The sequence below is a fragment of the Bombus pyrosoma genome, linkage group LG13 (assembly GCF_014825855.1).
Source record: "Bombus pyrosoma isolate SC7728 linkage group LG13, ASM1482585v1, whole genome shotgun sequence".
NCBI classification, from domain to species: domain Eukaryota; kingdom Metazoa; phylum Arthropoda; class Insecta; order Hymenoptera; family Apidae; genus Bombus; species Bombus pyrosoma.
In genome coordinates this window covers 10,790,084-10,812,412 of record NC_057782.1, presented here as the reverse complement: position 1 = coordinate 10,812,412, position 22,329 = coordinate 10,790,084, and the positions used below count along the sequence as shown (strand labels likewise).

General features: G+C 42.4%; 2 protein-coding genes and 1 long non-coding RNA gene across 4 annotated transcripts in view; 2 read left to right on the top strand and 1 right to left on the bottom strand.

Moving 5' to 3' along the window:
- The window catches only part of LOC122574448 (spermidine synthase), a 189,949-nt gene that overhangs the window by 86,537 nt on the left and 81,083 nt on the right, over nt 1-22,329 (top strand). The window lies entirely within an intron of this gene.
- LOC122574457 overlaps nt 1-22,329 on the bottom strand; it is a 93,873-nt gene that overhangs the window by 16,914 nt on the left and 54,630 nt on the right. Inside the window, exon 3 of the long non-coding RNA XR_006319066.1 lies at nt 14,710-14,759. This is a non-coding gene — a long non-coding RNA (uncharacterized LOC122574457). The remainder of the gene's footprint in view (nt 1-14,709; nt 14,760-22,329) is intronic.
- LOC122574450 overlaps nt 1-22,329 on the top strand; it is a 68,057-nt gene that overhangs the window by 24,187 nt on the left and 21,541 nt on the right. The window lies entirely within an intron of this gene.

Sequence of the window (22,329 nt, the reverse complement as noted above, 5' to 3'; positions counted from 1 at the left end):
TCGGTGCTAAATTTAGGTTTGGCTTGCACCATAAGCCGCGCCGACTAAATCTGTTTCAGCTATATACTACTACGTTGTTTTGCTTTCAGTTTCCTTCGAAACGTTTTGCTCTTGATAAATTTGACTGCTCAAGGAGCAAACTCGTCCGCCATTGAACATTCAGCCGCGGAGATTTCATCCATCGAATCTCCGTGTTCTCTGTCTTACTTCCTGCGATTAAGAGAAAAAAATCTTGTTGCGAGTTTTACACCGCATTACCATATGGTGCTCTGGTTTGCTTCCTTTAATTATTTGTATATGTTTCGGCAAGTAAAATTCATCGATGATTAACGTAACATCGGAAACAACGCGATGTATGTTTTAATAATAAACCGATCCTCTGAAATTGTTATTGTAATGTGTTAACAGCGACGTAACACGGTAGAAACTTATAGAGGAAATGTTTGGTTGCTTTCGGTAGAGGTGGCCTTGAATCTTGTGTACGAGTCTCGGTATAAGTATTAAAGAAATTTCTTGATAAACGCCCTCGATATATGAATCAACTCGTCGAAGATGGCGGATATCCTTCTTTGTCTCGTAATCTTTAAGGTAACCAAAGTATCTTTCAAACGATTCTCGAGTCAGCCTGTAGAAACCTATCCGCTTCTTAACCAACGCAAACGTATGACAAAGCCTCGGACGATGGTACAAGAAGATCCACGATCCACTGGATCCACGGTCGACGTAGATCAAAGAGTAGATCCATGATCCAAAGAGGATTACGTAACCAGCGACGAGAATCGGTGGAAGTGCGTACCGAGTCTGCGGCTAACCACGCTACAGGGCGTCGTCTGTCCCGTAGATAGCGACGGTAACTTGAATTTGAATACGTGTACGCCCGTCTGCCACGACGTATAATCGTATCTTCAGCTGTGCGTGTGGCCAATGATTTGGTGTGTGCACGCGTAAGTAGATAGTTGTGGTGCATCGTATTAATCCTATTGCGGTGCAAACGAATCAAGGGAGTGGCAATCTGATCCACGTAACGCTATACTCTCAGCTTCTCGCTCCTATTCACGAGTATTAATATCGATAGAGATGGATTCGAAACAAATCTTGGATTCGAGTGATCCGCGTTTACGTTAGACCTTTGCCGATTAATCGTAGCGTAGCGTTAATCGATTAAGCGTAGATAGCTGGTTGAACAAGGAGAAAAGCCGTGGAAATGAATTTTCAAGACGCGAAACTCTCGACGGTCGGTCGTACACCGGTCATTTCCCTTCGTCCGCTATATACACGCCGATCTCATGAAAACCCCGTTTCTCATACTTATGAAAAATCAGCGTTCGACCGTGGTCCATCGATAACAACGCGAAACTCGCGGCGTTTTCCATTATACGAGGCTGGAACGAAAGAGTCGAAGGAGGTCGCGCGGCAAACAATGGCGATACATATCCAATTAGCGAGAACGGGCCACTCGCCGGAATAACGAGCCACTGAAAGAAAATGAACGCGTTGTGGGCGTGTTGGCTGGTTATTCCGTGCAGCCCTTCGGCTCGGAGACACGGTGCCGTGACTCGTGTCGAAACGTTATTGCCGCCAGTCTCCGGAGAGTCGAAACGATAAGGACACCGGTTTCGGATGGTTACGTGACATTTGAGGATTGACATTAAGACGGCCGAGGCCGTTGCGCCGCGGCTCCCCATTCACGGCGACATTTCGTTAATGCCACCAGCCATGGAGCCGTCTTTAAGGGCGCTTTTTACGAGAAAATCCGCCGGAGACGCGGCAAGCTCTCACCCGTTGGTCTACGCTCGTATAAACCTGTGCGACGTAACTGCCGGAAGAAAAGGAGAAGCGCAAGTCACCGCGCGAGACATTTTCCAACGGCCCGATTTTTCCTCGGAGACGAATACACGGTCGAGTAAATTGTTCATCGTAGATAGTTTCGCGACCTGAGAAGACTCGCGATCGAGCGGACGTTCGATCCAATTAACAATTTCCAACGTTATACGACGCGTACGATAAATTTATTCCATTGCTGCTTTTACTCTGCTCTTTTCTATGGCCATAAAGCGAGTTTTAACCCTTTCTTAGAGATGGTTCGCTCTATACGAAAGCGTGTAGAAGAGGGTGCAGAACGGCCATGTATTTTGATAGGAGACCCACTCGAAGAAGCGTGCAGGGTCGTCCATATATTCGTGGGGTGTGATGTTCGCGATAGAAGCAGGACGCATACACTGGAACTCTATTATCCATCTATCTCTCTTCTCTTCTCTCGCTCTCCTCTTTTTTTTTTTTTTTTTTAATACTTCTGCCCATTCTCGTACGTTGGTACCGAGTGATACGAGCTCCTCTGTACCCCCTCACCGTGTCACAGCCAACCGTGTTTTCGAGGATACTCGTATTCAGGGTTGAAAGTTCCCGAGAAAATGATTACCAATCCGGCCGAGTGTCACACCGCGTGAAATTTTATCGACGTAATATTTGTCCCGGTGACAGGTTTATAACGGGGGCAAACGCGAGCCGCGAGTCGAGTCGAGTCGAGCGAAAAAATTTTGTGCCACGGTGATCGACCGAGCGTTCTACGCCGAGAAAACAACGCCAAGATCCTGATAATAGAGTTTGGATCGTTGCTTTCCAACTCGAAGATATTAACGCGTGAAACGTTGCTCTTCCAATCTGTTAAATCCTGTTGCCTGTTTACCGCTAATTCGGCACCATTAAATTTTAATCTATCAACCACGTTGAAGAAGAAGAAATTCACCACGAGCCACGTATACTTATTTACGATACGATCGACGTTATTCATCTTCCGTACAAACGCGCGCTGATCGCAATCTTGAACGCAAAATCACTTCCTTCCTATCTTTACATCTCGAAACATTCGCGATCGGTATATATTAATTTAACCTGACACCTACAGTCTATGAATTTACAATTAAATATACGAAACAATTGTAATTTGATATTAGAAACGAAGGTGGACGACCGGTGGCGTGTATTTGCATAATACAACGTCAGATTTCATAAGAGCAATCGTGTTATCTTTGCTTTTGTCGAAGATCCAACGTGTCACGGTAACGCGGACATGGCCGGCAATCCGAGTGTTAAAAATGAAATTGCAAACGCTGGATGCCCTTAATTAGCCGTAATATACGTGCTTTAAGTAGTGGAACAAGTAGGTCACGTATCTGTCATAATCAGACTTAATACACTCGTTAGCAATATTTGTTAGATGACGCAGTGTGTGTGAAAAGATAATCAACAGGTGACGGATGACATCTCTTTTAATTATCTTGCAATAAAATCGTGGAATTAATATATCCGCCAATTTCAAAACGATTATGTACACTTGGCGTGTACGGTTACGAATTACGCGTGCAGCTCTATCTTCTGTAAAATCGCGTATAAAAAAGGGATTAAATATCACGAGAGTAGGATACGCGAACGATGCAAAGCAATTGCTACGTATGATAGATATAAATTATAGGTATACATTGGTATATAAATAGGTATAAAAGGTATAAATTGAAGTTCCGAGGAGTTCGTACGCTGGTACGAGCGGATGGTTCATCCAAGTTTCAGCGTTTCCTTCGATCCTGCACCGTTTCGTAATATCGCGCGTATTTTTCTTTCCATTTCGCATATTCTCTGTTTTGTTCCTCCTGTTTATCCTCCTCGTTCCCAATTTCTTCGTACTTGGTGCCAACAAAGAGTAGCAAGACATCCTCGCGAAGCACGCAGCCGAGTCGGATCTCGAAGACGAACTTCAAAGTATCGAATTTCGATCGAAATTTCAAACAAATTCGCACTTTCGCATTCACAAATTCGAATTTTGTCGCGCTTAGTGCGCAACTTAACGTCGCGTCGATTGCCTTCCATCTTCGCAACGTGTATGATCCACCTTGTGACGTGTAAAGCAGATACGAGGATGAAGCTATATCTATATAGCTCTATAAAGAGATGCAAATATTGAAAATCGATTAGGATATCTACTTCTTACGAACAAATATTTTTCAACGTTCCATCTTCCTCCTTCCAACGATTTCAATTTTCTCTGTCAATTTTGTCGATTCTCGTCATCGTTTCTTCGTACCATCGACGCGTTAATAAAATTGGCCTTTATACGCGGCAAATTCTATATTCAATTGATTTCGTAGCACGAATACGAATATTCGTGTACAGTTTTGTTTAGTAATAGCCGCATAGTTGTAGCAAATTGAATATACGTACATACCTACATATATAGAAGTCGTTCGACCAATTGCTCGCCTAATATATAGTTTTCGTTTCCAGTTTTCATTGAATCGTATCGTTGCGTGATTTGATTACGAAAAATAATAAAAATTAAGAACGTATAACTGAAAATGAGAATCCTTGCAATTTTTCGAATCGAGTCGTGAATCAAATTTGCATCGCGTTCCTCGAGTAGACCGAATAAATAAATAACGTTTTATTTGTAATCCTATTATTTTATAGAAAGAGAGAACGCGAAGAATATAGAGACTAAGATTACAGATTTCTTACTTCATATTTAATACGAAATCTTAAATTTTTATCTTGGATTATATAGAATTCGCGATTTTTGAACGATACATTTTTTATCCATAAACAGCTGAAAAACTTACGTAAGCCGATACGTACAAGAATCCGCCATTTGTTGGAACGACAGCGTGCAATGAATTCTCCGCGAAGTCGCAACAAAAATGAGGGAAGATCCTGTTGGAATCTCGAGCGAGTATAAAATGGCCGCCGACCTACGACGTTTCCTTTCTTCGTTTCTTCTTCGACGTATGCACGAATGAATAATCACGCTAGATACAGAGATAGAACTGCTCCATTTTCGCTTTTATCGGACAGCGCGTTTTTCGTGGTTGATCGTTGGCCTGATTTCCAGTGGCCTCACGTTCGGTTTACCAGCGGAGCTTCTCTCTTTTGCGCGATACGTGCGTCGAGATAAAGATTTACCGCGTTTCGCCAAACAGCCATGTCGCGAATAAATATTAGATTACGCGAATAATGTGCTTCTGCCAGGGTGAACGCGGAATAAAGTCGCACACGCCTCGCCAACCAACTAGCCGATCGTTGCTCGTGCTTCGATCCAACCAATTCGTGTACCAAATTGAACGTGAATACGCTGATCGTGGAACCACCACACGTTCGACGTCCAATGGATGCAATTCTAATGCTAAATCGCTGCTGAAATCAATAATACGTTTATCTCGGAAGAATCTCGCGCGATGTACATCCCCGTTTATAAATATGACAGACATTTCGTCCGTTTCCGATGAATTTCTTTCAGCGACCAAAAACACTCGGTTATTTTGAAAGCGTAAGACTGAGATACGCGGCAGATATAGAGAAGACCATCAGGTTCTGATCGATCCGCGTGTTAATCTACACGCGCGTGTATCTACGCGCTCCCTTATCTATTCATCTATCCATTTCTCCGTCTATCCTCTCTGTCCTGTCCGGCTGTCGATGACGGCTTATGCAATGCCGGAAACTGATCGGATTCATTGGGGCGGGTAATAATATTTTGCAGGGTCGAGCAGGTTCGTTCAGTCTGGCCGGTTCCCGTCCCGCGAACAGGTCGTATCGATTAGCTCCCTATTTCCCTTCTCTTCACCCCTCCCCCTCTCATCCCACATTCATCCCCTTTCTTCGTTTTCTTTCACGTGTCTTCTCGTCTAATAGTCTATCACGTTGCCCTCTTGCGTTCCGTGTTTGCTGCCGCGACACCTCTATACCCCTTCGACCATTTCCCTGGAACTTGGTGAAAAAATTGTCTCGCGTGCTTTCTCGTCCAGCTCCGATGGATAACCGATTGTTGCTTGTCGCTGTTTGCTCAGCTACGGGGCTTAATGGACGCGGAATGTTATGCTATTTGTGGTATCGTTTGATGTATCGGCTTACGGATAGTAGCCTCGTGCTGTTCGTTTCCAAGATTTTTCGAAGATTTTTCCCGGTGAAAGAGACGGTAAAAGGCAATGGTGTTGTTGGAGAGGGTGCAGCCATCCAGGAGCGTTGATAGGATATTATGCTAGATGCTATTATGGTGGTACGAAGCTTATGATATCGCGTTATCGGAGTATTTTGGTCGTGAGTTGGAGATTAGAGGAGTTCCCTGATACGTTGTAGTTATTGACAGCGTATACGGTCGATACATTTTCGACCGTGATGCACCGAAAATTCCTTTATTCGAACGATCCTATCCGCCGGTTAATTGAAATAGCGACGGTGCCATTTGCAGGCGATTACAGGATACTTTGTTGACTTCATCGAGTCGATGAAGGAACATAGGTGTAGGACAATAAGTGATAAGAGACTTGCTACGTGCGTCGAAAGCGCGTGCCTTCGTCGGATGCAGAAGCAGCGTTAAACCAGAATCACACGACGCTGCGAAAACAAAGCGTGCTTCTTGGTTGTACTTGGTACAAGTACAAACGTGTCCGACGCGTACGTCAGACGTTCGCGTCTGTCACGTCGTAGCGAGATTGCGTAACTCGTGTGATTCGGGTTTAAGATTGCTTTTGTTCCCGATGCAGACGCGCGCCTTGGACGCACGTAGGAAATTCCGACTTTAGCCGGTCTGTTAACATTCGTCGCCGAAGCAGCTTCAAGAAATATGTATATCACATTCTTTATCGTATTCAAAATCTGACTTTTGTCCGTTCTGCGCATTGTAATTCTAAAATATTCAATTTAGCGCGGTTTGTCAATTATACGATCGTGCTTGAGATACGATAAAATAACTCGGAACGTGACGCGATTATATATATATATGTTATATATTAATAATTTTAATGACAAAGCTCCGATTCAAACTGTAAGCGAATGGTGGCGTTTAAAAGAGAAATTAACTATCCGTTCTCGACATTACGTGTGTCTGTTTAATGATCTAGGACGGCGATAAACCTTGAAATGCTGGCTGAATACAGAACTCCTCAACCCAATTTCAAAATTGTGTCATACACAATAACGGAACGTGCAAAGCTTCTCAGTTGACTAATTCTGTATGCCGTTATCGAAGTTTATTGCGAACTTGCGACTATTTTAACATACTGTTCTTTGATGGTACGAGTTGCTCGACAATTTTTGCTTTGCCGTATATTTTTATTAGGATAGTAGGATTCTTCCTGCAGAATCCAAGGATTCGAATAGTAGTCGTTTCAACGTCTAAAATTGTGACAGATTAGGTAGAGAAGAGGCGACGATCGATTATTTGTCATTTATATTCTAAATTCGTATTTATTTTCAAGTTTAAAGGAACAGCCTCTTTCTCATTTTCCAGATTAATTTAAATTGGCGATGCACATCGTGTTCCCCTTCGAACTCCATACAAACTGTCAAAAGTTTTTATGCGTCACGCATCTATTTTAAAGCAGCCGGTTGCCACGGCGAAGTCGTGCGCTATAAATTTTAATGAAAATATTAAAAGCATAAATAAGACCACGACCACGTACCGTGCTGTTGGGAAATATTCTTCGAGGAATTTAAATTTGTCCGCAAAAAACAAGGCTTCGGATAAAATCGATTCGACCAATGATATTTAATTTAAAATTCGAGGCGATCGACTCGAGTCTGTGGAACTTTTTCGAGAAAAGGAATTTAATTATATAAAAATATAGGTATCTCCTATACGCGTTTCAGAGTACCCGCGGTGAAATTTCCTAGTCCGAAATATCGAGCTTTCTTTGATCACGTTTCAAACTACCGGCCATTTTCCAATTTTCTCTCCAGTAAAAATATTAACTTAAAATATCAAATATTAAAAAGAGAGCAGCATCAATTCCGTAACACGCCATTTTTTATATTTGTTTTTTTTTTTTTCAACATCAAAGCGGCGAATTTAACCGAAACCGATGCAGCTGTTCATTTATGAAAAAGCCCCAGCCTCGTCTCGTATTTCCACAGCGCGCGACGCGATGTAATTCCTTTCGGGCACCATCGCTCTGTAATTTTCATCAGACAAACGATGCGCTATTGTTCCCGGTGTTCCAGAGAATGTTTTCTGGGTCTTATCCTCTTAGGTACATCAAAGTGCCAGACGACGAATGGTGCAAAAATTACGTGGCGCATTGTGAATTTCGTTAGAACCGCGCGGCCGTTATATACGAGCCTTTACATTCTGACGCCGCTACCAACTATGAATCAACCTCTATTCGAAACGAATAAACTTTATTTAATTTCACCAGCGACCATGCCTGGTTACTATTCCGGCCGTTCTCGTTTTTCCGTGTTGCGAATCTTTTGACCAACGTATTCTTTTGGAGAACGGTGCGAGAGCGTAATTTAAAAAAACGTTAAACGACGCTCCGATGCTATAATGGGAATGCACGAGTTGTCATGCTACGAAATCAGGTCACATAGTCATAGAAAAACGAGACAAAGAGAAACGCGAATAAAGTTGTTTACTTCGAAGAATGAGTTATCGGATTTCTATCGAGTCTTTCTGTCGTTGATTTTGCACGCAAAACAGATCAACGAACCTTCGAATTTCCTAGAAAAGATACACAGTAGAAGAAAAAGGAGGTTATTCGAAGAAATCTGTCAAAGTTTGCGAAGCTTGTAATTTTTTCATGGAAATTGTTGTTGATTATATTTCATCTAGGTACAGTCCTTTATATTCTCCGTTGTCTTCTATACTCTCCTAATCGGCTTATATTCCATCCTTATACTTGGAAATTCGTGGACGTAATACGCTGAAGATTGAAACTGTCTGCTGACAGGACGGTCTTTGTTCTCAGGACGCCCGGTATACTGATGTACACATCAGCCAGCTGCAAGGCTCATTGTTTTCGGAAACATGCCAGAAATACGAACATAAAAGCTGCGCGATTATTTAAAATTCATGTCTATACGGATTCATGCTTTCGTTAGTTTGCACGGAAATTCAATATTTGTTTAATTATCCCACGCTTTTTCTCATTTTCATTTGCGTTCGTTTCCACTTTGCGTGAATTTCCTTCCTTCTCGCGAAATTTCGAAGCGCCCTTGTACGAATAGGAAACAACCTAGGAACCCTAAAAGACTCGTTAAAAATTTTTTAAATCCGCAAAAGGCAAATAAACGAAACTTCTCTTAGCGAGGTACACCTTGGATTAACCCATGTCCAATAAAGCCGTTCTTCGCGATATTTCCAGGCAAGTGTCAAAAACCGGAGGCCTCTCATCGAAAATTCTGCGTGGAACCGAACCTCTTCGATCTCTCGAAACTCTCCTCTCGATGATGCTAACGTGACATTTCACGTTCGCGTCTTAATAACGCCATCCTTCTTAGCCGCGTAGCTCGCGATCGGTGATCAGACGTTGCCGAAATCGTTGGAAAAGCGACCGGTGATCCGAAACTAGCGGAAGCTCGTCTCGAAGCGTCTCAAGACTCGTCGTTAATCCGATCTCTCCGTGATTCCCGAAGAAAAAGAGAGTCTCGTGACTTTGATCGGCGATACGACGCGATGACACGAGGGCGGAAGAGCGAGAGGCGTGGTAGAATGGACCGACACGGTTCTCGCCCCTGGGAGACTCTTCAATTTTACGAAGAACGCCGGAAGTATATCACTCAGCGGCTCAGACATATTGACACTTTGCGCCCGGCAGGCTTGAGCTACGGTATGCCTTATTAAACTCACCGGTTAAATTATGGCAACCGCTATCGTCGCCGCACCCTCGCTTCCTACTATTCTCGAACCCATCGCCGCCTTTATCCACGCTTCTCCGCCAACCACGCGACACCTCGCTTCAAAACGAGATTAGGCTTTCAGATTTTAGATCGGGCTTTTCCCTCGACTCGATAGTTCAACCAACGAATTGTCTTTAACGGACAATACACGGATATTTCGTTTTAAAGAAGTTACTCGAACATGTCTTTATTCTTACTTTTCCTCTGATAGTTTCGTCGATAATACCTATTTATCTGCAATATGGTATCGCCGTTGAAAACACGATTATTCGATGTCGTTTCGTTCTTGTAAATTTTACGTTCCACTTCTTCTATCGTTGAATTCCGAGTGAGGAATTTCGTGAAAAAGATGGCGGTAAAAAGGACAATTATATTTGCATTGAAATTTACATCGGGATGGAAGCCAGGAAATCGGTTATTTCCATGGGTTTTTATTCTCCCAGCGATTATACCGTCATTCGTGTTTCGATTCGCGACTAGAAAAACAAGGCGGACTCCGTTCCGAAAAATCGAAATGCCAAACTTAAAACCGTGCGAGCTCTGTTTCCACCCTTCGTTTCTTTCTTCTGCCGCCTTCTTTGCTTTTTTCTCTCCGTCGCTCCGTCTCTTCTTGGATTCTGTTGCCACCGTGAATCGTGTTCCTACGAGAGCGCTGAATTTTTAGCTCGCAAAGGAATAATCCGATTGGCTACAAAGCCAGTTGAGAGTTCGAAATTAAACCGTAACTGAATTGCCCCTTTTTACCCGGCAACTCGAACGTGGATCGAAAGTCAGAAAGTGTTTAAGTACACGGGAGGGGGGGGGGGTGGCGGCGATTAACTCGAAAAGAGGTTTAGCAAGTTCGTTGCGAATTTATTTGCATCATTTTTGTATTAAACGAATCTTAACTTGCAGCGGATTAACGTCCGCGTAACTTTCCGGTGTACTGTCCTTTTGTTTTTTGCTTCCGTTGCTTTTCATTATTATTCTTATCGTATTAGAAAATCGTCAACTGATATTCGTTAAATTGGAACAGACTGGAAATAATCATCGTATTTGTATCTAAGATGGCCGAATTGATATTTCCAACAGTTATCTTCCATCTGTCGTGAGTAAAACGAAACAAGGAGAAATCTAGCAGTTCGATTTCCTCGGGTCAACTTCATCCATAGATCTCTTGAGTCATCGCGCGGGGAAAAACCACATTGACATTAACCACGGCATGACGAAGCTGCTAGCCATCGTCGTCAATGGCTGATTCATAATTGTCGATCGACCGAGTTTCCGGCGCTCACGCTTATTTATAATACCCGCAGAATTGAATTTCGAGCGACGACGAAGCCTCTGTTTTCGGGTTCAGCCTGCGGGCATCAACGACGCCTCCTTTTGCCCTGTTATTTTAGGACTGCCGCGCCCGCTGGAAACCTTAAACGTGACTTTTGGATTATCTAATTGAAATTTATGCGGCTCCTGACACGCGCATTCTCTTTTACAACCGTGATAACGTAAACGAACGCTGATGGAAGCGTTTTCGGGCGCAATTTATTTCTCGATATCGATGCGATCGATGCGATTGATTCGACTTTCATAGCTACGTACGTATTTCGAAGAACGGAATGGAACGAAACGGAACACGCGCTTGATAAAATCGATAGTAATCGTATTTTTGGGGATATTTATCTAGCTAAACGTGCGCTTGTAGCAAATTTAAACACGTCGAGATTATGGCACAACAGTGCCCTCTGACTTCTCCGCATAAATATCCGATAATAATCTTGCTGTTACATACCCTGTGTCCGTAAAGTGTGTTATTTCGGTTAGAGATTATGCATTGTGCTTCTCGAAACTATGTGTAACATATAGTGTGTACCGTAGCGAGTTAAATTAACGCGAATAAACGCGCAGGCGATTTATTTTTGTAAATGGACGTGCCTTCGAATGTAAGCGTAGTTTAAGTGGCAGTGCTTGAACTTGAACATATGGTGAATGGGGCTCGCATATGGGGAATAGTAGGTCAAGCATAATTTCAAAGTCAATTACTATGTTTTTAAGTGGAACGCCCTTCTATCTCATCAGAAGTCGGAACAACGTATCGCCAGATATTTCGTTTCGTCCAACGTTTCGTAATCTTACCGAAAAGAACGAACGGACAAAGAGACCACGCCTTAACGAGAAACTAGTAACATAAAATGTCTAAACTTGGTGAAAGCGAAATTGAATACGATATTGAAAAGGTCGATTTTAGGATATACGTTGATTAGACACTTTTTATCTCCTTGATGAATTCCCTAAGCTCGTAAGACCTTTTTCTCTAATGCCCTGTACAGTATACGGATCGTAAATTCGACTTAGTGGTAGGGAGAAAGAAGCGTGGAAATTTCCTAGGACGTTCGTCACGCTGACTGGGACTTTCCGATAGTATCGAACGCCACTCGATGCCCGCAACGCGGCCCTCACCTGGCCTCACCATGGCACGAGGCGATTTTACAGTGCCGCGAAATACGGCTGTTTGAACAGGTGACCCGACAGCTGTTGTTCACCAGAAATTTCCTACCACCCCTGCTCGAATGCGCGTCAAAACGGGCCACGCGTCGACGAATGCGATAATTGCCTGGTTACAAGACATTCCGGTGGACTTGGAACACGGTGCTCGCAAGGTTTCGTCCTTCTTCGCGCGTCGTTACAGGACGAGCGGAGTTTAGCGACCGATTAACAGATATACAAAGGATAGGCTGGACTCGAGAAGCGACTATTATTAAGCGATTGTCGTAGCGAAACAACGAAAGAGAAGAAGATACGAAACCAACGAACGAATAAAATCAAGCCTCGCGCTATTCCTTTTCCTACGCGAACTTCCTTTAATTTTTCGCGGTGCACGCCCCTATTAACGACGACGACGAGACTGAAAATTATGTGTAGAAACGAGCAAGAGGCGGTGCGACTCGATCTCCGTCGCAGCTCAGCCTTCAGCGGAATAGCGATACGTTTTACGATGACCTCGTGACGTTAAAGTTGCACGGGGATGGGTCCGAGATGAATTGAAGGGGAAGCGCGGATGGATGCAAGGGAAATGCCACGGGGAGCTGGATTATGCGGCCGTAACTCAGGGTAACCGAGCTTCCACGACCTTACACGTATGCTAAGCCAGGGGAATGAAACGTAGAAAGCGCAAAGTAACCTTAGCACACCCTTCGGCCCCGCCGTCATACGGCAGAGAAGACTCCACGGGGTTAAGCGATGAATTTCATTTTACGGGGTCGACGCCGTTTCTGCCTTTTCCTACGGACGATTTGCGTGACGTTCATCGTCGTGCCCCTCCCGGGACCGAGAAACATCGTGTTCTTCCTGTCCTTTATTTTGATTTTCTTTCGCCCCTAAGCACGATTGATAAGTCTCGTAATTCCCTCGAATCGAATTTAACCAGCCGTTTCCCAAAGAACCGTGTATTTTAATTCTTCAAAATCGATCCTACGGGGTTTTGCAACAGGTCGCATAGATCGTCGATAATACTCCGATTAACTTTCTCGTACACGAAGCTTTATGCGAGAAAACTTTGTTCTTCGTTTTCGATTTGGTACTGCACTTTGCAAAATGTACGATTATTAGTCTCGAGCTTGGTCGATTAAGCTCGTGACTGTAAGCCCCGTCACTTTCACGGACAAAGGATTAGCAGCTACCGCTTCGTTTCGTAACCGCGTACGATATGAATTTGGTCGTAGTCTAAATCTATCGAATCTCTCGCTTCACGCTTATCGCTTGTACAGCGAATAGTTGGCGATCAAAGGTTAATATTTGGAAAGACTATCGCACGCCGGAGACAAATATGCAAGACGAATTTATTCTTGATAAAATCGAACAGCGGGGAAATTTGATCAATCGCGCGATACGTTTGTAATTTTTTTTCTCTTGTTTTACAATGCTATTCCATATAGATATAGGTATTTGCGGCTGACGATATCATCAATCAAAATTTCGTTGCTTCGAACTTCCCCGAAACGATTCCTCGCGATAGCGTCAGCCAATGTCTCTTCGAAAAGAGGAAAAAAAGGACGCGGTAAGATTAAATCGTTTAACCAAGGCGGTTTGCACGATATTCGATATAATCGAGCAGCATACGTGCGGGCCGAAAATTTCGTTATCGCCTAAACAGCCGCCGCTTGAAATGTTGGGCACGTAGCACGAGTGCTCGTGTCGTCGCGGCGCGGCGGAGACGGGATCGAAGGCGCTATTATCAGCTGGTGGCACGTGCCAGGGCCACGTGCACGAGCAGATGGCAAGGCCCTGGTTGCACCTTGCGAGCCCTACGCACAACGCACCATAATCCCGTCGTTAATAGCGGCCCCACAGGTTCCCAAGACGAAAACGCAGCACATCTGTCGTTATGCGCCGATTGAGCGTAACGCGGCTATCGACCATTGCGATGAGAAGTTGTTCGAGGAATATCGATTTGGTCACCGCAGCTATTACGCATGGACCTGCGGAAGGGGATCGATGTAGAAGATGTAAAGAAAGTAGGATTCGCAGCAGTATCGTTTCGTCTACAGTTTGAGCGTTGAAATTGCATTATTGAGATCAGAGGCTGTATTTGGTAATTTCGATCTCGCGGAAAAACAACTATCGATAGTTAGGGCTAAGGTGTATAGTACAAGTACGTAAAAGATCTGAAAAGGTTGAAACGTGCATTTAAACGCTAAGAACCGGAAGAACGTCAGCGCGCGAGGAAGTAGCTGAGAACGCAAACACTTGCATTCTTCTATTAATTTTAATAAGGAAACTGTACTTTTGCTGAGCACGGGTGTTTTTATAAGCAGATTTATCATATCACGGGCGAAATGATCTGCGTTTATCTCGCGCAATTCGTTTAAATTTGCTTTCACGTTTCAATTGCGGTTAAAGAAAAAGTATAATTTTGATGGAAAAGTATATCGAATAATACGATAGATACTTTGCAAGTTACTTCTCCATTGTATTAATTTACGCGATAAATTCACGAGTTATCACGATCGATCATCTGCGAATGTGTAGTAAGATTATCACGTAAATATGTTTTTAACGGATGTCACTCACCGATTTAATACTCCTGTTGGTGATTCTGTTTTGCGCCGCCATGTACAAGCCTGCAACATAAAATATAACAACGTCATAAATATTTATGTAAAGGAGAGATATAGATGTATATAATTCTCGAAATGTTAACAATTAACGGACTAACCGTTAACAAGTTCCGTGGTAGAAAAAAAATTCTACTCTTTCCGTTCGTTCTCCCGAGTGTCGATCTCAATTTCGATCGAAAATTCGAGCCGTGGTTCTGGAAAATGGAAAAAAAGCCCGGACAACGATGGAGGTGTCAAAACTGGGACTCGTCGCACGAATTCCCGAAAGTCAATTTTCATTAGGACGAAATTGGGCTGGACTCGATGGCCTGGGGGCTCGAAACGAATCGAAGCCCGAGCGAGACAGCGAATCGAACGATTGAAACGGTGTGTGAGAGAGAAAGAGAGAGGGAGAGAGAGAGAGAGATGCAGCATGCCAAGTTGCGTGAACCCGAATCATAAGTTGGAACGGTGTGCCGGTGTCGGTGCACATGGGTGTACGAAGTTAATTAAATTCGGTCGATTAATTAGGCTATTTGTCAGCCTCGCCGTCGATTTCGAGATCCACCTGGAAGAGCAGGAAACTAACGATAGTCCGCTCTATCGTTCTACGAACCAACGACTATCCTATTCAGGAAGAATTATTAAATGTCGTTGATTCCAGCGATGTAAAGATTCGGCTGAATTTTCTTCCCAATATCGTATACAACCGACTGGATAAAGCACGAGTTTGCTATTTCCGAGGAGATATTTTTAGAAATTTTCATCGATTCTTCGTAAGAAATACGTCGACGAGAATGTTAACAACTTTAAGCAGAGGATAAAATTCTAATTTCATTACATTATGGATACATAAAACATCGATCGCTCAAATTACAACCGTATTTCCACGCTGCCATCTGCGGACAAAACTAATTCAATTTCCCGGATTAATTGCACCATCTGTCGCTTCTTTTATCAATTACAAACTTCCCTTTATATCAGGTAAGATTAACGTCGTTCTATCAAACCCGAAGAAAATCCTCCAGACTTTGATTCGAAGATCTTCATCTAAGACGCTTTACAAGTCCCATTCTCGGAATTTAAAAAAGTTCAAATTTGAAGCGTAAATTTTATTCCAAAGAGACAAAAGCGAAAGATACGTGAAATAATATGTGTATAATAAGAGGAAAATATTTTTAAATATTATAACGATGCGTGGCAAAACGCAGCCAGGATGTACGTAGGATTTTCTTGCGACAGATCGCAGCTCACAGCTGCGCTGACAAGAATCTGACATAAATCTTAATTCCTGCGCCATAGGGACCGGCCGGTGGCACGTAGAAAATTTCCTGTTACCGGGAGAACGCGAAATTTAAAAAGTCGTCCGCTGGAATTCCCCGTGTCTCGCAAACTCGCGGAGTATTTTCAAGGGATATCGTTGTGAACGCGTTGTAAATACACCGTGAAGAATTTTTGGTGTAACTTCTTTTAGCACGTTCGATAACGTTGAACGCAAACGAAGCGAAACAAAGTATTCGACGAGCGATCCTGCGAATAATATTTAAACGACCAAGATACGAAAACGACATATTCTTCGTTACGTTTAGGTTTCAGTAGGTTCCGAGTTTCGTTTCTTCCTTAAAATCGACTAGTACCACTGTTTTGTAGTTTCTTGAACCAATGTATTTCATTAGCAGCGTCATTAAGGGAAAACGATTATGAATGATCAAACATTAAGGCCGCGTTATAGTTCAATTCATTTTCGAAGCTAACGACGGAAGGTCCAAACAGACCGAAACCTTTAGCCACTCTCGCGATGGGAGTTAGTTACATTAGAAGGAATGACTATGAGTCACGTATACGCGTTTGCATTCACGGTAAATTGCCTTGGTATGGCCCTAACTACGGTCATTAAAGTCGCGGAAACTCCAATGATTACCACACCTTAGGTTTATCTTGGAAATGTTCCGCTGCCATTCGTAATCGAATGATATTGACATTGTTACTGCCACGGCTGCGAGCAAGGGAAAAGGAATCCGATATCGTTGCGCTATTTATTCATAATTAGTTCTGTTCTTTATTATAATCTGTATTACGACCTACGATCGAGTCTAAAACTTAAATACAGCATAATTAATTGTTTGAAGTAGTAACTTTAAATCGTTATTCGAATCCTGGACTAGAGTTTGAAACAAGCGATAGAGAAGTTGGGTTGAATTATCATCGACCTGTATCACTGATACGTTTCGCACGACCGTGCATTTACACGTGCTAATTTATTTTTCTCTTTGTGCACATCTCTGTACATGCTTGCATATTTACGTTTGTATTTTGCCAACTACGTAATATAGTAGCATTGAATATTTTTAAACAATATCAGCAACGATTAGCATATACGTTAATTTTAAAGATACGTAAATTTAATCATTTTGCGTTGAATAATTAGCCAGTTATACAGGCTCGTACATAATGAAATTTGTTAGCATGTTATAATCGAATTGAATAATTGATCAAATAGCGTTAAATTATGATACGACTGCTATAGAGCTCGTGTAAATCGATCAAGCTATTCCATAATGCATCCATCGATGCATTATAGAAATTACACAATAAATTTTCCAACGTTAATCCTATTAGTTCTATTAAATCACGGACGTCTTATGATCCAAATATTCGCGTGCTATTAAAAATTCTGCCCAAGCATAAAAATTAATTTCCCGGAGTAATACAATAGGAAGGTGAAATATAGCAAGGGCAAACGCCGTGTTCAGGGGGTTAACGAATTCATCGCCGATGCGAGAACAAAGACAGGAGCAGCGATGGAAGCGCATGTACCGGTAAAAACCAATCGAAGCTTCATTCTATCATCGAAACTTTGTTTCTCGGTCTATCCATCGGTGAGATTTCGAACTTGATTATGACGTAACTCCTAATATCCGGTAATCAGCCGTTCGATATGACCTGAAAAGGATGTAAGATCGATAAAACGCGGCTAGCAGCCTGGTTCTCGGACGTTTTTCTTTGCGGAAACAAAGTTCCTGTTGGTTCGATTACTTTTACGCGCATCGTCCCACCAAACCTGCCACTCTCCTTCCTTTCTCTCTTTCTCCTAGAGAGAAAGCTCCAGTAGTTACGAGTTTTCGTTTCCGCGAGACTCGTTGTTTGAAAACTATGATTGATCGTTCCGGTGTGTCCGGTCATACTTACACGAACGCCAGCTTGTTTCATTCCTTTGGTAATGCCTTCCCGTCGAATTGTTTAAACACCGCTCGTTTACGAGGTCGTTTCGTCGCGGTCCGGAGTAATGCGCTTAAATTATAAGTTTATCGCGGAACTTGGTCGAACAACGGCAATGTTCTTCGAGCGTGAAGTATGTTGAATAATTTGTTGGCGAAATATTCGTGTCGCTCGTAAAATTAGCACGTTGTTTGGAAGTAGGATGAATCGCGGTATTTTTAAAAATAGTCTTCACTTTGGGAAGTCGTAAAGGAGCCGCTATGGTTTCATAATAGTATATATACATACATGAAGGTGTTGCGTACGAAAGAGATAGCGGTAGTTGGCAGATTATTCGCTCGAAAGTAACAACTCGCGGTTAAGATTTGATTGGAGCAAACGATTTCATATTCGCCGATCTAATAAATCCGACGAAAAATAACTTATGGATACTTTTGAACGCTAGTGTACATAGTTATTCCCTGGTATTACCGTGTTCAGCCGCATCAATGTGTATACTGTATACTAATGGAGGAACCAAGCCCACGGGCCACGATCACGGATGGGTGCGGCATTCTACTTGGGCTAATGCGTGGGTGTGCCGCGCGCGTAACACTGCCTTAAGTAATTGTTTATTGCCGTGTCGGCCACTCTTCGATCCCCCTGGCATCGTTTCCTCGAAACGGCAGGACCCTCCCAGGTTGGGGCTTTATCGCGTCGCACGGTTATCCAGCACGGCGTTCGCGTAATATCGTGCTTCCCGTTCATCCATCGGGATATGCGTGTCGGCCGGCTGTGCGCCTATCCCGTCGCGATAGCACGAATATTGGATGTGGCGACCTAGCGACGTGTACCGCTTCGCGAGAGGGCACCCCTATGTGACTCTGCTCCACGGGGCACCAGGTGACTCTACCCGCGGAGATAAAGGAAAAATGCTGGGAAAAGGTGTCTTCGTACGGAGACTCCTTCTCAAAGAAATTGAATTTCGAAGTCTTGTAGGTGCTTGTGTGTTCTATATATATTCTAGTTTTTTTTCCCCCGAGAGCCTCTGACGTAGTCACGACATCGCTGATAGGTTTGAACGTTTGCGCTTATGGGAACATATTTTCGTTCTCGCATATGGAAATTTTAACCGTAATATTTTACTTTAGACCGTGGCCTGGAACGGATTACGTCTAAATGTACAAATATACCTATTTCGATGTACCATTTACGTACATTCTAACGTATCTGTGTGGTGCCTAGCAGCCGTATAGAGGAGAGATACATCTTAGCTGACGCGCTTCTTCCCGTGCATATATCTTCGAAGATGAATTTCTCGGGATCCGCGGGGATTTTTACTCGAAATTTAGGATTTCGTATTAGGAGAATACGACGCGTAACATTACCAAGATATGGAAGCTCGTACGATGCGTGTACCGGTTATTTTTTAAACTCACGGCATACAGCCGTAATATAGTCTTTTATCGGGGTTTTGAAGCTAATCGAATGGTTGCGTGGGGCTCGGCAGCGATATTTTATGGCAGGCTTGTTCATGGATCGGTACATGTACTGATTGTGTATTTGCCAATCGTATATCGCCGGTCGTATATTTGCCAAACTTAGATAAATTTCACTCGAAATACAAGTAAAGGCTAACTATTCGAAATAACGAGTCACGTCGACGCAATACGCGGTTATAGGGGATTAAAAAGCTACATTCTACCCTTATTATAATAGAAAACATGGTAACAAAAGAGAAACAAACGATTCCAATTAATCCGAAACTGCTGAAAACATCGAAAGAACAACGAAACGACCAATGTTCCCTTGGAAATTCCAAAGTGGTCGTCAACGAGATTACGCGGCTCGTTACCAACCGCTTACAATGTTCATTTGCCAGCGTCAATACGCGTACACGCGCCCCAATGTGCATCCTTTATTCCTCGATTGCTGCGGGGTCGAGTCACGTGGATCACGTGTTTACAGCGTGCACACCAACCAGCTCGGACTAATTAGCCGATACGCCGTTTAATTGTTTCATCTGTCAATGGCCTCGAACAGCCTTAAACTCCGCGCAACAATAATGCCGATCAAGGCAACAAAGCCAACCGGCCAAAGGAGTGGCCTGTGTGCCGACTGGAAAAAAAAAAAACAGAGGAAAAAAGATGAAAATCGATTGAGCGACCACGTGAGGGTCGCTCGCCTAATCGACGCCCCATGTTGCGCAATCTAATGCGAATATAATCGTGGAGATCGATTATTACGTAAAGCCCGATATTCACTCGGACGATAGATTAGAACATTGTCCTGCCAGAGATTGAGTCTGTGTATTGGTTGTTGCTAACTCGATGGGTCGCATGCTGTAGTTAATAGTCGGATGGAAATTAGCAACGTTTACGTTGATTGGCTGATTTGATGATTAAAATTTCCTAATTGTTGGATAAATGCAGAGTGAAAAGAGACCGGAGCGTCTTTGCTATCTTTGGCAGGTGTCTTTTTTGTACTTGTACATTTTCCAATATTTTTCTTTTTTTTTCTATACGTATACTTATTATCGCACCATAAGATCTCGTCTACGAATTTCCAACGAGTACTCCGTATTAAAAACGTTATATCAAACAAAAAGACCCTATATTGAAACTAATTTTTCGCTAATAATATTACACGCCAATCTTGCGGAGACGGCTGAATATCTTTTCCCGCATCAGCTACATTGGGTCATCGATGTGAATATTTTACGGCGAATCTTCATTAGCAAGCTACGCTGAAATTTTTTCGATACGTCTATTCCCGCGTGTATTTCCCACTGCAATCGATAAATTCCTGCTACCAAAACACGCTGCAATTAGCAAACAATGGAAAAATTGCTGTGAATTTGGGGAAAATATCACGGTGACTGGTTTGCAATTATACAACTGCCAGCATTTTTATCGATGAACATACGAGCACCTTTTTTTTTTACTACGATTTATTTCGAATAACGATATCGACGATTAATAGAACCAAAAGGGAACAGAAGCCAACTAATGCCTGGATATATTCAATGTTATATCCATATGTTGCATCCATTGAACGAGGTGGAGATGTTAGGGTTGAACGTTCCAGCCTACTGAATATCTAACGTTGCGTTGATTTATAAAACGAATTGCTGATCTCATCAACCATTAACACAGACGAGTATACCAGGAGCAATATCTGTCCGAACTTAGTGTTTCATCGATTGACAGAAGTTTGTAATAAATTATTCTCTTGCAATCTGCTACAAGCTCCTCAAACATTGATGCAAATAAAACGATAACGGTGTCATACGTACATATGCATGTCTTTTTATCGAAAATATTGTAATTAATGGAACGTGATAAATTCGTGGAATGATCTATTTCTAACCGTAATAAGCTATCAAATGGTAATTATATGTAATCACTACGAGCTATACATACGTTGTAAAGTAATTGTTCCCAGTTCCAAAATTAATCAAATTTATTACCGCGGTTACATTGGGAACCTTCTGTACCAATTTTGACGTGATATATAGGCCGATATTTGGAAATTATCGCCTCTGTAAAAGCTATAACTTTTGTGGTAAAATGATAACGAAGCAAATTCTGGAATTCTACCAACATATTCATTAAAGATCTATATTACGGTGTATGGTGTTACCCAAAAAATTGTTATCGGAGAGAGAGAAATAAATTTATGATTTTATAATTTCCACATTTATGTTATAAAGTTTTCGAATAACAACGATTTATTCAATTTCTTTCAACCAATCTGATATTAATTGTACAATTTGTCAAGGAAAGATGTCGGTTATTATTCTCTGATTGGATATTGTATGATTAATATTATGCAAATGAAATAAATTATTGATATTTCGAAATTCGTACGCGATGCGAATCGAGCGAATGAAATTATTTATCACGATTATTACACAAGCGATTAAATAACGCAATCGAGTTGTAAGAAATTCGTCTAATTTCCCCGCGGTTGTTGAAATAGAGTAAGATACTAGAAAATTAATAATATTATCTAGCGAGTTACCTTGCTTTGTGAAACAATCAGTAACACGAGTGCGTAAATAGAGCTCCACCTAAATAGAGCTTTGAAACGAACTATCGCAAAAGAGTTGCGCGAGCTGACAAAAATTTTTCTTCGACAACTTTGTTACACGTTTGTTACAAAATACGGTTAATAAATATCGATCGATTCGTTTCTCGTAATTCATGGATCATCGTATTCAACCGTGTCTGCCAGATCTGGACAATCGTTGTTATTCAGGATGTATAATTTTGTTAACATCGCGAACCGAACAATGGAGTGCTAACAGGCGCCGAAATCATCGGAATATGATGGAAAATCACCCTTCATAACGCATTCGAATTAGAATAATTGCGTATTGTTACAGCTGCGCGTG